Source organism: Herpailurus yagouaroundi, unplaced genomic scaffold (genome assembly GCF_014898765.1).
Source record: "Herpailurus yagouaroundi ecotype Mexico unplaced genomic scaffold, PumYag 139, whole genome shotgun sequence".
Taxonomy (NCBI): domain Eukaryota; kingdom Metazoa; phylum Chordata; class Mammalia; order Carnivora; family Felidae; genus Herpailurus; species Herpailurus yagouaroundi.
Window position 1 is genome coordinate 50,947,382 of NW_024412394.1, and position 12,990 is coordinate 50,960,371.

Sequence of the window (12,990 nt, forward strand, 5' to 3'; positions counted from 1 at the left end):
GTATATTAAACCATCACATATGCACTTTGCACATATATAATCATATATATCAGTTATTCCAATTGTTCCAATAAAACTGGAACAAAGGAAAACTTATTCAGAGAAGATAGAGTGTAATGTAAATATAATAAGAATAATAGTTCTTCCAAGTGTTGTTTAATACCCCAGGTGGCTAATAAAAATGGTTGTCCCTGGACGTCACCCCAGAAGTAAGGTCCAGGTACTTTTACATATACTGAAATTTGAGAGTGGACCACGGAAATTTTTTCCATGCAAGCAAATGATGTACTGATGTTAACATAAACCCGGATTAAGGATGTTTTGCAAGACACAAAATTTTAAGGTATAAATTCTACTCTGATTGGTTCTGGTCTTTTGATTCTATGTAAACGTGATAATAGTTGGAAAGCAACATAAGATTTTACTAGCTATAGAATTTTTATGTATCCAAAAATGGCATTAGAGAATATATATTTGCAAATTTCCTCAGATACATGGGCAATAAAATGTTTAAAACAGGTAATAAAATGATAGGTAATAATAGCTTAAAAAAATAGGTAATAAAATACATACTAGAGAAGTTATAAAATTTTGATTTTTTTTCTTTTCCCCATTGCATAATGTCATGCAAAGAGACACATGTTTGAAGCATAATTTAGATCAATTGGTTGATGGAAAAAATTGATAAGAAACTTGGGAAAATCAATTGAATATTGACGAAAAGTTAGGTAATATAAACTGGATCTGAGAGATTCTGAGAAAATATGAAACTACTGTATGTTGAAATGATATAAAGAAATGATGTTTATGATGGTTTGTCTATAAATTCTTATGATCTTTGGGGCCTCTAGGTGGCTTAGGTGGTTGAGTTCCCAACTCTTGATTTCGGCTCAGGTCATGATCCCAAGATCCTGGGATCAAGCCCGTTTCAGGCTCCACGCTGAGCATGGAGCCTGCTTAGGATTTTCTCTCTTTCTCCATCTGCCCCTCTCCCCAGCTCATGATCGCTCATGTGTGGTCTCTCTCTCTCTCTCCAACAAATAAAAATAAAAATAAATTCTTATGATCTTCAAAAGAGTAGCATCTACTGCAATTGGATTGGGAGTGAAGGCAAGGCAATAGGGATCTGTGAGAAGTGTCTTGATAACATATGTTAACTTGCTTTGTTGCATCATTAGCAAGTTCATGGTTTTGCTGAGTTTTTAACTGCATTAGATACTAAATGTGAAGCCAAAGTCTGGCATTTTTAGGTGGTAGGCATCATAATGGGAAATAACTGAAATTGATCTGAACTCAGAAACTATACAATTTGGTAACACATGGCTAGAAAGGAGCCTAAAGTTTCTTTGAGGCACTGAAGGATCCAGTGTGCACTTCTCCCCCTCTGAAGGGTTTAGTCATTTGGCTGGAAAGGCTTGTCATTTCAAGATAGAGACAGATTTAAAGTTTCTCAAAATATGACCTTTTTATTATTATTACTATTATTATTATTGATCAACTTGGGCTAAAATTGAAAGCTTAAAGAAAGACTTGAGAACAGTTTCAAAGTTTTTACGTAAAAAATACCTTCTTCAGGGTGCCTGGGTGGCTCAGTAGGTTGAGTGTCCGACTTCGGTCAAGTCATGATCTCATGGTTCGTGGATTCGAGCCCCGTGTCAGCCTGTGTGCTGACAGCTCAGAGCCTGGGCTCTGCTTCCAGTTCTGTGTCTCCCTCTCTCTCTCTCTGTCCCTCTCCCCCTCACGCTCTGTCTCTTCTCTCAAAAAATAAATAAATAAATAAACATTAAAAAATAAAAGAAATACCTTTTTCAAGTGCCATACAGAACATTCTGGTAACGTATCTCCACTTTCATGTTCACAGTAAAGTTTAGGGAATTTAAAATCTCCCTAGCTTGGAATGTGGTTCACCTACGTGCTCTTTTACATTAGCACCACATTGAAACTATCGCTAATGGAGAATCAATTTGAAAATTAAATTAACTTCACACATCTTTTTAAAATAAAATTTGAAATAGGTTAGTAGTCTGTAAAATTAATATCCTATTAGTTTAACTTTTCTGTAATTGATGAATGAAATTGTGACCAAAGAGGCATTTATCTGGCTAGTTTTTGTTTGCCTTAAATCTACGCGAACTTGAAATACAGTCTTCTTGACAAATGAGGTTACCAGGAACTAAATGGGAATTCTTATTTGCCACCATAGTGATGACATGAAGAATCACAGCCTTTAGCTCGGGGCTTCTAAGCTCTAAATAATGAGAGAAAGGAGTTCCATCTTCACCTATGGTGGAGCCACAATTACGATGAACAAAAATAGCTGCCAAGGCTTCTCCAAAAAATATTCATGACAGTAAGAAAAATATTGATTTTAAATGCCAAGAAATGAAATATCTTCTAAAGTGTTCATTTCAATCCAACTATTATTTTTCAAAAGAAACTGAATGGACTGTAAAGTGTTTCATAGTGCCATTTCACATTTAACACTTTTTCAAAAAAAAAAAAAAAATCCCAAGCAAGAACTTGCAATTTTTCTCTCTCACCTTCTCTCTCTCTTTTTCTTTCTTTTTTTTTTTTTTTTAATTTTTTTTTCAACGTTTATTTATTTTTGGGACAGAGAGACACAGAGCATGAACGGGGGAGGTGCAGAGAGAGAGGGAGACACAGAATCGGAAACAGGCTCCAGGCTCTGAGCCATCAGCCCAGAGCCCGACGCGGGGCTCGAACTCACGGACCGCGAGATCGTGACCTGGCTGAAGTTGGACGCTTAACCGACTGCACCACCCAGGCGCCCCACTCTCTCTCTTTTTCTAAGTATGCACACTTTCCTTCTTTCTGTCTTGCTCTTTCACTCTAGAATGAACAAAAGCCATTTCCAAATGTGTAGGAGAAAAACAAGTTATATGAGCATCAAGTTAATTTTTTATTTTAAACAGAATATTATAAGGTAACAGTGTCTGCAAAATAGGAAGTATGCAGAAGGGAGATATTACTTTGATGAAAGTGTCAACTATGTCTCAACCTTTATGTTTTAGTGTACTAGCTTCTTTTTCATATCAAATTATATTATTATAGGAGCCATATGATACTAATATCTACCTTTAGACTTCATTGGATTTATTATTTACCACATCTTGACCCATAAATGATGTAGTTACTATGACATAAATGCTAGCACATTGTCTTTTTTGCAATTGATATCTTTGATTCAAGTAGGCTCCTGGCTAAAGGTAAGAAAGAATTTGAGTTATTTACAGACTGTAGTGGACCCTTTTCACATATCACCTCGATGTTCTCAGCCCCATCTTCGGCCACTGCAGTGGTGTTTAACGCTGTACAGGCTCCAGCCGGTTTCTAATATGCAACCCAACAAGATATTGCTGTAGGCTTGTATGGTCATGCTTCTCAATTCCTATGCTAGAGCTTCTTAGATGCTTGCTGCCTCATAGGACCGGCTGAAGAGAACAATTGACATTCGCTCATGTACAACTTGGAGCCTAAGAATATTGATGTCCAAGAAAGCATCATGATCAATGAGAGACAGAAACCCACTTCATTTTCATGTCCCTTGTGTGGATGGTTCATACATGCATTTCTTAAGGTTCCTCAGAAGGTTTGGGCAAGAGTATACACCAGTGCCTGTAACTGTGGCCAACGCAGTGATACATTCTTTTTTAAATATATATATATTTTTAATGTTTTTTTTTTTTTAAATTTTTGAGACAGAGACAGAATGCGAGTGGGTTAGGGGCAGAGAGAGAGGGAGACACAGAATCCGAAGCAGTCAGCACAGAGCCCGACGCGGGGCTCGACCTCATGAGGAGTGAGATCATGACCTGGGCCAAAGTCGGACGCTCAACCGACTGAGCCACCCAGGTGCCCCACAGTGATACATTTTTGATTGCCTTTGCCTCCTTTGCTTTGCTCCCTCTCCAAAGCCCCGTCCTGCTGCCTGTTATCATTATGAAGTTACCTGAACACAAGACTTTGAAGTCTCTGCTCTTGGGGATGGGGGAGGGTGGTCCTGGGTAAGACAAACTGATTTCAAGTTAGTAATATGTTTTTCACCATTGAAGGCCATGTGCAGATAATCAATTATTTAGGTGCTAATACATTCCAGAAATTACCATAACAAATAATAGCACTGAGGTGGAGACTTTGATGAGCGATTCTTCATTCTGAGTTTCCTCCATCTGTGTCTGTATGAATTGGAGCAGAACTAAAGGGCAAAACCCCTCTGCCATGGCTGGTCTAGGAAACACCCCCCAAGGCAGAGCATTCCCTGGAAAATGCAATCCAAAGAATTATTCTCAAGGTACTGTTGCTGTCATGATTTATACTTAGCTTAAAGCTTTCCAAAATTTTCATTAGTGGAAATAATTCATTGTTTGCAAATATCACTGACAGAAAGCTTAAATAGCTCTAAAGGATATAATACGACACATCAAAATTATGAAATTCTTTACAATTGATTATTTCAATAGAGAATGAGCTTATTTTAAATATTTTTTTTAATTTTTTTAATTGAAGTATAATTAACATACAGTGTTATGTTAGTTTTAGGTGTACAATATAGTGATTCAACAATTCTGTACATTACTCGGTGCTCATCATGGTAACTGTGCCCCTCATCCACATCCTTCACCCATCCCCCTACCTACCTACCTTCTGGTAACCACCAGTTTGTTGTCTGTGTTAAAGAGTCTGGGTTTTTGTTTGTCTCTTTTTTCTTTGTTCATTTGCTTTGCTTCTCAAAACATTCTAAAGAGACTAGAAAACACATTTTTTGTTTCATCTTCTTTTTATATTTTTAATTCCCTCATCATGGTTTCTATATATGGAAAATATTTTTAAAAAGCATATGGTAAAAACACCTCAAATACTCTAATTTCAAAAGGAAATATTTGTAAGTGAAATTTTTAGGCTAAGTTACCACATTACTCTTTACAATTAGAGAGTAAAGTAAGACTTTTTAAAAAGAAATTAAACAGCTAATACATTGTTTTGACTTCCAATTAGATCTCGTTGATAGACTTAGTCCAACATTTCTCCCCGAATGGACTATATACACATCTAGATCAAAATATTGAAACGTTGTATCAAGGTTTAGAATCAATTCATTTTAAAGCAATTGAACATAAGTGAAATATGGCTCTAAAACACATACACAAAATTTAAAATATAGCATTGCGGATGCTATTAGGCTAAGTTCTAACATTCAGGTGTACTAAAATTCTAACTTGTTAAAAATAGGATATAATTTAAAGGCAATCAGAATTCTTTCTCCCCAAAGCACTCTCCTTACTTAATTCTACCTGCCTTGCAGAGTTGAGGTAGGAAATAAACTGATACAAATGAATTAAATACTGTGCATGGCACATACTAGGCTTTTTATAAATAATAATTATGCTTATTATTATTAAAGTCATTATTAAAGTGATGGATGTACTTCTGTAAAAAGCAATTAGGAGGGATTCATTTCCACACTGGATGCTTTGGCTTTTTCTTTTTAAGAAAAGATGAACTGAAATTCTTTCATTTTGTATCCCCTGATAACTCCATTGAGTAGAATGGCAGGTAATGAGAATGTCTCATTTTTTAATGTGCTGTGAACGTGTACCTACAACACTGGTAGGAAGGTTTAGTACCTCTGGATGGCAGAGCTGCAGGAGCTCGGCTGACGTGTGAAACTCTGAGCTGTGGGCTGTGTTTTTATTAAGTGCACTTGGCTCTCCTGCTGCTTTTCTTTCAAAACTCCACCCTGAAAAGCCAGACCTCTTTAGCAAAATTAAGGGAAAACAGAGTGATCTCTCTTTGGGCAGTAATCGTGTGAAATAGATTAAGAAATACACTTGCTCATGCCAGCAGGCAGCAACTACAAACTGACAAATGTTCGCAGACTCAAGTCACAGAACAAAGGGAGTGAACACTGTGACTTGTCTTTATTTATCTTTATCTGCAAAGGTATAGATGTGTGTGTGGGGGGGGGGGGGGCGCTAGAAATTTTTCCCCAGAGAGAACAGGAAAATAAGAGGAATGTAGGGGAATAGTAATAGTTTGAAGAATAGTTTGAACAATTTTTTTCCTGTCCCATTTGCAAATTAATAATAATAACAATCCCACCTAAAATACATAGAAGAAGTTTTATGATCAAACTCCTATTTCAGAACTAATCTGGTAAATCATGTTAATTGTCCTGACTCTGTGTCATTATAACCTGAAGTGCAGTTGTAGATGGTTAATTGTTCCTCTTCTGCTTACATCATAAGCAGACTTTTTTTTCCCAAGAGGAATCCTGTCCTAGGCTCAGAGAAAGTAGAGTCAGACTTGCCCAGAAAGCAGTGTGACATTTTCCCAGTTTACATCAACTTCTTATTTTTACATGTTGTGTAGGGAAGAAAGAGACTAAGGGCATGGAACAGACGAAACATGATAAGTCATTGTGACATTTTGTTTGGAGCATACAAAGCCCCCTCCCTGAGCTGACTTCAGAAAAATGAAAGCAAGTTAAGGATACTATTCCTGGAATGAGGTGTGTCTGAGTGGAAACTTCTGGACACCACTTATCAGCAGGATCCTAGATTAAACTAGTGTTGAATGAAAATTCACTGAAGGTCCATTGACTCACCTTGACGGTCCCTGAGAGGCACAGACTTTTCCCTTTGGGAAAATAAATATAACCTATTAAGAGACAGGGAGGATCTCAAAATTAGAATATAATCTACTTTGTGAGAAGAATGTGATCTCAGAGAGAGAAGAGGCAATCGTTCAGTGCTTCTGGTGCATGGGGGCACCGGAGAATGAGACTCATGATCAAGGTGTGGGAGAATGTGGGTGAACCTGGAGGGGCTGCAAGAGCTTTGGGAAGAATTGCAGTTCCAAATCAGGAGGAAATTACCACATCCTTTTTGATACTTAGATAGTACTGTAGAGGGGAATGATGCCTTCTTGAAGTATGTGGGGCTATATGAAAAGACGCCAGATAAATCAACTAACACGGTGCATCTGAACTGTGCTGTGGATAATCTAAACCTGTGAGTAAGACCACTGGCCATCAGCAGAGTGAGAAAACCCTGCCATCTGAGGAACCAGGGCAGTACAGGGCATGACGGCTTCGCACATAAGAAGAGTAACCTACAGCATGGTTCTCATGGTGGGTGGTACTTCTTTCCAAAGAATCTTTTGGAAATTTCTGAAATCATTTTTGGTTGTCACAAGTTTGGAGGAGATACAGCCACTTAGAAGGAATGGCCCTGAAAAAAAAAAAAAAAAAAAAAGAAAAAGAAAGAATGACCCTGGGTTGCTAGGTATGGAGCATTGTTCAGGAAAAACACAAACACACATGCACACACACACACACACACACACACACACACACACACATAGAAAAATTGCTTTACTTTTTGCAGGATTTTGAAATATCCCATCAGATATTTTTATAGTTCACACACCTACTTTAACTTTCTGAAACTAGAATATAACTCTTTTGTACATGTAAACACAAAGTAAGTGTTTTTGTATGATCATAATGAATACTGAATTACCTGGAATGCAAATATTGTGTAACTCCAGGGAAGGTTGTACTTTATTTTGTTCAGAACTTTAAAACAATTGTTTATCATATAACAGAAAACTGTGTTACCGGCACTCTTGTTGTAGTGGAATTTGTGTAGCCAATAAAATCCACCCAAATCAGTAAGCTTTTATAGCTCTTTCAAGTATTTCTGATGGACGCAAGCACAGAATCACTTCATTTTGTATTCTCTTCTAGTGTCGTCATCCTCAAGCATTTACATGTAAACCATACATTACTTTGTGATAAATTCCATTTCTCTTATTTCTCTTTTACATATCATGACATTATATTGATTCTTTGAAATTGTATGTGCTGGTAGATTATATTATCTATGAATTTCATTTCAGGAGCGTGGAGAGGATGTCAAATATTTGTAATAAAAGGGGAAGTAGGCTTGATAAGGTTGAGAATCCTCTCCCAGTTTCTTCAACGAGAGAAAACAGTCCTTGGGAGACACTGGGATATAGAAGGATGTTTTGAAGCTCTCATTTTCTGTTTCTGTTTTATTGCAAACCTAGTGTGAGGCCTATAATGAGTGACTTCACAGTTTATCTTTACAATTTATCTTTGCAATTTATCAAGGCAATTTTGAGTTTTAGAATCTCTATTAGTTTTTTTTTCTTCTCCTAGGTGAACATATTATTAGCACAATTTAGGGAAATTCATCAGGAAATGCCTTTTAGTTACACAGAAGAAAGGTAAACAGCACAGTTGTTCTGAAAAGATGATGTTACCTTACATACCAGAATATGCAGATTGAGGGACTGTGTTGTTCACTAATGCAAATTGGAGGTATCATTATCAAGTATACGCATGCATTTGTAAGTGTCATGATCAACTGTGACTTTGTTGATAGGAAAGAAATTATTTTCCCAAACCTACTATTTATCCTAGATGTGCAGTTCCCTAACATGGGGTTACTACTGCTGGGATCACAGACACTTTGGGGAATGTAGAGTGGGCTTCTCCTGTGCTTGCCTTCTCAGGGCTTGGAATCCACACATAACACTTGCTAGGGACTGAATATTTGTGCCCCACTCTCCAGATTAATATGTTGAAACTTAATCCCCAATGTGATGGCATTTGGAGTTGGGACCTTTGGAAGGTACTTACATCATGAAGATGGAACGATCATGAATGGGATTAATGCCCATAAAGAAGAGGCCCCAGAAAACTCTTTCATCCCTTTTGCCATGCCTTTTGGAGAAGATGGCCTTCTGTGAACCAGGAAACCAGCCTTTCCCAGACACTGAATCTGTTGGCACTTTGATCATGGACTCGTGGCTCCAGAACTGGGAGAAATAAATTACTTTTGTTTATAGACCACCTAGTCCATTGTTTTCTTTTATAGCTGCCCAAAAGAAATGTTGACAACTGTATTTTACTTTCACAATTTTAGAGAAGGGGGCTTCAAGTCATACTAAGTTCATCATTAAAAGAGGCAAGACTGGGGCCCCTGAGTGGCTTAGTCAGTTTAGCGTCTAACTCTTGATTTTGGCACAGGTCATGAACTCATAGTTTGTGGGATCGAGCCCCGAGTCAGGCTCTGTGCTGACAGCCTGGAGCTTGCTTGGGATTCTCTCTTCCTCTCTTTCTGCCCCTCTCTCTCCCTCTCCCTCTCTCTCTCTCTGCCCCTCTTCCACTTGTGTGCTCTATCTCTCTCAAAATAAATAAAAAAACATTTAAAAAGGAGAGGCAAGACTAAGTATTGGGTAAACCAATATGTCCCATAAAAAAGTTCTGTTTTTTAAGTAGTTCATACTGGGTTACATCCTCTGGAGAAGATGTTTTTAAGATGCTTCATTGATTTAGTTGCTTACTTTCTAGAGACCCAAACTGAGGCTGCATGATATTTAATAGAGCAACCTAGAGTCTGCATCTTGGGTATCTGATACATTTTCTGTATGTTCTCACCAGACATGAAGCAGAAAGTACTTATTTAGATTAATAGCCAGCTACATTTTCCCTATCCACTGACACACTGGACTCTAATGGGAAGAAGGACTGAAGATAGGTAACACTCACAGGATGGGATGGGACAAGGTGAGCTGGAGGAGAATTAGAACAGGATATTCAGAAATGGGATGGTGCGATCCATCCCAGAGCTCATTTGGAATGTCAGGCAGCTAAAAGTTTTTACTGAGCATTGCTGAAGGTAGGATGTTGGTTAAGCAGTTTATCTTTATTATTTGGGCCCAGCCTGAAATGAAAACAAATTATAACACAAAATTCTATATGCCCACATGTTTTTATATCTTTACTTTTTGTTCCACATATATTTTTCCATATGCTGATTCTGCCCACACATTTTAACCTGTGAGCAAAATATTTTAATGATGGAAGACCTTAGAAATAGAACAGAGGAAAGGGTTATATACAAAATTGTAAAGGATTTATACACAAGGTCATCTATAACTATTCACTGCCTGACTTAGATTTTTTTGTTTTGTTTTTTTTGTTTTTTGTTTTTGGTCTGTTAAGTCGGTGTTGTCCTCTGTGTGCATATACGATGCTCACTTAGTATGAGCATAGATATAAACCCACCAGCTTTTTTTTTTTTTTAATTTTCAACGTTTTTATTTATTTTTGGGACAGAGAGAGACAGAGCATGAACGGGGGAGGGGCAGAGAGAGAGGGAGACACAAAATCGGAAACAGGCTCCAGGCTCTGAGCCATCAGCCCAGAGCCCGACGCGGGGCTCGAACTCACGGACCGTGAGATCGTGACCTGGCTGAAGTCGGACGCTTAACCGACTGCCACCCAGGCGCCCCAACCCACCAGCTTTTATACATAAAGAGCCTCTGATAACTGTCTATAAACCAAACAAAAACACAAGAGACTTGAAAGATGTCTCTGGAGACTAAAAGCCGGCATGAAGTACTCTAGTAACAGGCTGATAAAGTACATATTATTTAACTAGTAAGTTTTGTATCACTGTTTATAGACGTATTGGTTGCACAATATATAGTTTTGGGTTTTTTAATGTTGAATTTAGTATAACTCCAAACACTTTCTCTAGAGTTGTGGGAAGTAGAAGACAATATGCATGTTGTTTTCTCGTTGAATGTCTTTCAACAACTTTATTGAGTTATAATTCACATACCATACAATTTATCCATCTAAACTATACAATTCAATGGTTTTTGGTATATAAATAAGATGACTAATTTTTTTAAATTATGGTTCTCTCTCTCATATATATGTATATGTATGTATGCATATATATGTATATATGTATATGTATGTATACAATTCACCATTTAAAACCGTTTCTTTTAAATGTTTATTTATTTTTGAGAGAGAGAGACATAGCACAAGCAGGGGAGAGGGAGAGAGAGAGGGAGACACAGAATCCGATGCTGGGCTGGAACTCATAGACTGGGAGATCATGACCTGAGCTGAAGTTGGACGCTCAACCAACTGAGCCACTCAGGCATTCCATTTAAAACCATTTTTAAATGTACAATTCAGTGGCATTAATTACATTGACGGTGCTGTACAACCATCACCACTATTTTCAAAACTTTTTAATCATCTCAAACAGAGTATTTTAAAAGAAAATCTACCACTTTTGATTCAGAGAAAGTAAGCCACCACCTAAAAAAATTATAATCCCCAAACTATATTTTTTCAATGTTTGTTTATTTATTTATTGATTTATTGATTTATTGATTTATTTATTTAGAGTGTGTACAGGGTGGGGACAGAAAGAGAGGGAGAGGGAATCCCAAGCAGGCTCCATGCTCAGCATGGAGCCCTACTCAGGGCTTGATGTCATGAACCATGAGATCATGAACTAAACTGAAATCAAGAGTCACTTAACCAACTGAGCCATCCAGGTGCCCCAATGGAAAAAAAAAATTTTTTTTAATTTTTCCTATGCATGTTAATACCTCTAATAAGGCAAAGGGGAGATCGTGGTGACAATTAAGAGTTTATAATGGAAAATCTGCATGATATGGAACATCCACATATGGACGACAGAGGCACCCACATGGACACATGATTCTAAATGCTAGTGAATGCACACTCTCCAACAGGGGGAGGCTCGCCACACAGAAATAAACCAACACAGGTGTACAGAGACATATTGAAAAGAGATGACCAGATGCCATGGAAGCTAATATGGAGTTCGTTAAGTGAAGGAATATGTCAATTGAGAAAGAAGGCTGTTTGGAAGCTAGTGGTTAGGTAAATCTGGTGGTTTTAAAACATGCCCACAAGTTTTCTACCATCAAGAGGTAGAGTTCCATTCTTTTCTTTCTAAAATATGGGTCAGCCTTACAAACTTCTTTCTAAAGAACAAAATGCGGAGAAAACAAGATGGTGTGATTCTGAGACTAGTTTAGAAAAGGCGGTGCGGCTTCTGCTGGATTCCTGGCTATACGTGGAACCTAGCCTCCGGACTGTGAGGAAGTTTAGTCCACATGGGGACGTCACATGTCGGTATTTTGGCTGCCAGCTGCCAGCAAAATCCCTGCTGACAGACTGCATCCATCATGAGGCACGTGAATAAGGAAGCCATCAAAATAACTCAAGGTCACCATCATACTAAAACCACATAGAAAGTCTGAGCGACAACCAACTAGCTGAGTCATGTAAATTCCCAGGACCAGGAGAAATGATAACAAATGATCATTGTTTTTATGCCATTAAATTTGGGATAATTTGTTGTGCAGCAGTAAGTAACCAGAATAGAAGAGAAGTGATTGAAATAGGGTAGGTAGTTCATAGGGTAGTGATCACCAAAGGCTAACAATAAGGCTAATTTCTCCCTATTGACTTTCCTTGAATTGAATAAATGAGTGTTTTTAAGTTATTGTTTATTTTTTCTGTTTTTGAAATTGATTAGCAAGAATTTCAAACAGAAATTAATTAAAAATGTTTACAATGAGGATGATGATTTTTATAATTCAATATAGATTTTGAAATTTTTCTATTACTCATTTATTGAGTAATGCCTATTTCCTATCTTTGGAATGAGATTCTTATTTGAAATTAAATTAATAAATACATCTCATAAACATATGACTTGTGTCATCACTGAACTGAATTATTTTTATTCATTCATTAGCAATATTTATTAAGCATTTATTAAGTCCTGAGCATCCTACTAGAAATATAACAGCTGATAATATATAATCTTTAGACTCAAGGAGTTTATTCGAAAATCTTAAGGGAGAGACAAAAAGTGAATGAGCAACTATAGTATAGCGTGACAAGTCCCATATAGAGTAAGTGATCTATGATACAGTGTAGGGACAAATCATGAGCTCTTGAGAAAAGGTTGGGGAGGTGTCAGGAAAGGATTCTTAGAGGGAATCTTCACTACATTGACCCCTAAAGGAGAGAAGCTAAGAGTTCATCTAGGGAAGCTATAGACTAGAGGTAGATGGGGAGGTTGGGGGAGGAGAGCT